General features: G+C 39.8%; 1 long non-coding RNA gene across 2 annotated transcripts; it reads left to right on the top strand.

The window, feature by feature from the left end:
- Nucleotides 1-1,241: 1,241 nt before the first annotated feature.
- On the top strand, nt 1,242-3,299 carry LOC122888627. 2 transcript variants are annotated; one of them, XR_006380745.1, is made up of 4 exons: nt 1,242-1,622; nt 1,725-1,815; nt 2,160-2,220; nt 2,694-3,299. It is a non-coding gene; the product is annotated as an uncharacterized LOC122888627 (long non-coding RNA). The 2 variants fall into 2 exon arrangements; XR_006380746.1 differs by having other exon boundaries at nt 1,725-1,839.
- The last annotated feature ends 300 nt before the right edge of the window (nt 3,300-3,599 follow it).

Here is a 3,599-nt window from a genome sequence, read left to right as displayed (position 1 = left end):
GGAACTGAGAATCATAAGGTAATTTCTGTCTTCAACATGTTATAAACTAAAGTTAATCCAAAGGGACCTTTGGATTGAAAAGGACACGCATCATGGGCATCTCTAAATCAAAAAATATAAACACTTCTTTCACAAATCAAAGGCATGGGACATGGTCTTAAAATGCAGACTTAGTGAAGGGAAAATATCAAGGCAGCAAGCAATAAAAAAAAGTGAAAGAGACATTGGAGTTCATTCCCCTCTCGTGAAACAGCATCCTGTTGCGAGAAGATGATTACATCTTAGCATTTCATGCCACAGTGGCCTCGTCTGAGAGCCATTCATCTCAACAGCCACAAAGAGAGGCACAAAGGATCAGATTGCTCTTTTTCTCTCTGCATGTGTGTGTGTGCAAGCTGCACTGGAATGAAATCAGATGTCACATGAGCTGATATCTTTCTTTCTTCTGTGCTACCGTGCTGACGGAGCTTGCCCACATGAAAAATGAGGCAGGCCGAGGTTGTAAAGCGCAGAGACGCAGACATAGCTTGTTTACTTTTTTGTTGGTGGATGAATAATATGTCTCAACAAATGCATTAACCTCAGCAAGTTATCCAATACTGTATGGCCTGCAGGGGTGAAAGTAGGCTGGTACAGTCCAGTACTCCGTAGCACTAAAAGATTCAGTGCCAGTACCAGGAAGAGGGGACAGCTGCCTGCCAAAACCCACATACAGCAACCCGTCATGATCATTTCCCACAAGAAAACACATCTGCTAAAGTCAGGTCAACATAAATTAAATTAGGGCGACTGTGGCTTAGTGATAGAGCGGGTTGTCCACTGGCAAGACACTGTACCCCAAATTGCTCCCGAGGTCTGTGCCTTCGGTGTGTGAGTGATTAGTTACTTTGATGAGCAGTTCTGCCATCAGTGTGTGAATGGGGTGAATGTGATATGTAGTTGAAGCGCTTTGAGTAGTCAGAAAAGCGCTGCGGTGTTGTTGCCTCACATTGGTATGTGAGTACATTTTTAAACTCCTGTGTAAAACTGAATTATTGTTTTGATAAACGACTTGGACACATTAACTCAAAATTATGCCATAGTGTGTTCAATAAGAAATCAAAGGAGGGCATACCACACAACATCTCCTTGACCATACCAGCATTTCACATTTATGGACACAAAGTGCCATGACAGGTAATTTCATTGAGTTATTAGAGACATCAGGACCTGTGTCACACATCATTCACTTTCTGTTTGGCCTCCATTTTCCTGTCTATCCACTGCACTGCTGAAATAGTAGAAAATATCAAAATCCCTTAAAGTAATCTTAAATCTAACATTTTTTCCCACCTGATATTTGTTTAAACTTGTTTCAGAGCTGCACTGTTTATGACAATATAGTAGAAATATGCTCAGTGTCAGTGTATGTGATATTCTACAACTTTGCTTTAATCACAGATCAAGTTCAGCACCAGACAGCTTGATGGGTTTGGGCTCACAGACAGGGAAGGAATGACGAGGTTCTGGTCTTTTCCCCTGAAGCTTTGCCAGAGTCACAAAGGAGATGACTCCATCTCACCGTCTTGACCTGCTGACTGATGCCCTTCTGCATTATGGACACAGGAAATCAACTGACCTAGGTTTGTCCACTGCTGTATAAATGTCAAAATTTTGTGTTGGTAGTACAATGTAACCACTGTGCTTAGTGGTCAGCATAAGTAAATTAAACTATGTCTTTACAGAGGTGCAGCTCCTGCAGAGATTAGACAAAGCAGAGAAAAATATCAATTCTCGCTCAAGAAGACATCTCATCTGTCATCAGAGAGGCACTAGGTAAACCATGCACATAAGAAGCAGGTAACAATAGTTGTGAGCAGTAGAATTTTAGATTTCATTTACGAGCTCATTTTGCACCAAGTAGAATATGTAGCATTGACGATTGTCTTGTTTCCTGTTATTTTTGTTGTCAAAACCAATAAGTGAGCAACTTAAGTGAATGCATGAATGTCTTGAATATTGTAATAAGGTTACAAATATTAACAAAGAATATTGCAAATATGTTATACTTACCTCTCCATGTACAGTAATGGAGTACAATCCTGTAAGCTGTGTGGGTGAAGTAGCATGAAATGAAGCACTTTATTAGAGCTGTAATAATGTCTTTATCTGTTCTCCAGACACTGACTCTAGATGGAAAAGGAACTACATCATCACACTGATTCAATTCAACAAACTCAAGTAAGAGTTCAATGTGTTTATGTAAGACTATAAGGTCATTACAGCCATCTTTAAGTGCCCTACTGATGTGCTTCAACATGGAAGCCTAGGTGTGATTAAATAGCTAGGAGCCAGACAATAACATAGCATATTGTTGTAGGAAAGTGTCACAATGATGATGCTATAATGCTGCAGTAATTGAATATGGTGTGATTAATAATCAATTACCACCAAAGCCTCCCTTATAACTTATGCAATGTTTGGACAGGTGTGGCACAGTAATGCTTTCAGATTTGTAACTACAGAATTCTTGTGCTGTACTTTCTGTAATATATAGATAGGGACTTATCAGTCGTATATTGAGGATGAAACAGAGTAACTAAGCCGTATCTGTCTGTTACCACTCACTAACCACCTGGCAACTACCTACCAATCATTTTAGAAACCACCTGGTAACATGACATAGCACTCTGTTTTCATTTGTCCTCTTCCAGATTGATGATGAATCTGAGTCTGGAAAAGACAAGGGACTGATGCCTTACATATGAAGACTTGGGCAGCTGAGGAAAAGCTCATGCTTTACCAGAAAATGAGAACTGTAACTGACCACCTCCATCAGCAGCATGCCTTTGTTTTCTCTGCCATCAATGACACAGAGCAGCAAAGGCTGCTCTCATCCAACATCTTAAACAGCAGGAAAGAAAGCTACATCATGCCACTGATGTTTCACCAACATGTACCAGACATGGTACGTCAGACGCATGGTTACATCATCCCAGACAACCCCTGCCTGTCTCAGGCCCTCCCAATGTCAAGCATACACACACTGATATTATTATCATCATCATCATCATAACTGTATGATAGCAATGTTAGCAATCATGACAGGGGCTGGTTTGCTGCTTCCTGATTACTTTAAGCAAGTTTGTGTTTTCAGTGTAACTGGTCAGGTTCTAATTAATGCTGTGTTGCTGATCAGTTGATTAGTCTAACCTCAACAAGGTCCATGTTTGTTTTTCTTGAGCTGTGAACTGTCCTGTCAAACTAAACCAAAAAACGTGGTTTAAACTTTCACTTTTTGGACAATAAACACTGTTTTTTTTGTAGAAGCTGTTGTCTCAGTGACTTTCTAAAGTCTCGTAGTACACAGGATATGCCAGCTTTGGTGTTATGAATAACCTTACAATTAACAGTAACCATATAATTGTATCTGTATACCATGTTTTTGTAAAAAGGACACATTTGTAAAAGAGGGCTTGCCCTCTCTGTTTTCCATGTGTAAATGAAGATTACTGCTACTCAGTTTTAGTTTATAAAGATGAAAAAGAACATACAGGTGTATTGACTCTACAATACATCTTTCCCACAATGAGTTATAGCCATGTTCCCTGCCATTGTCA

Source organism: Siniperca chuatsi, linkage group LG2 (genome assembly GCF_020085105.1).
Source record: "Siniperca chuatsi isolate FFG_IHB_CAS linkage group LG2, ASM2008510v1, whole genome shotgun sequence".
Lineage (NCBI taxonomy): Eukaryota > Metazoa > Chordata > Actinopteri > Centrarchiformes > Sinipercidae > Siniperca > Siniperca chuatsi.
The sequence above is the reverse complement of the archived record's forward strand: the minus strand, read 5'-3'. Positions and strand labels throughout refer to the sequence as shown.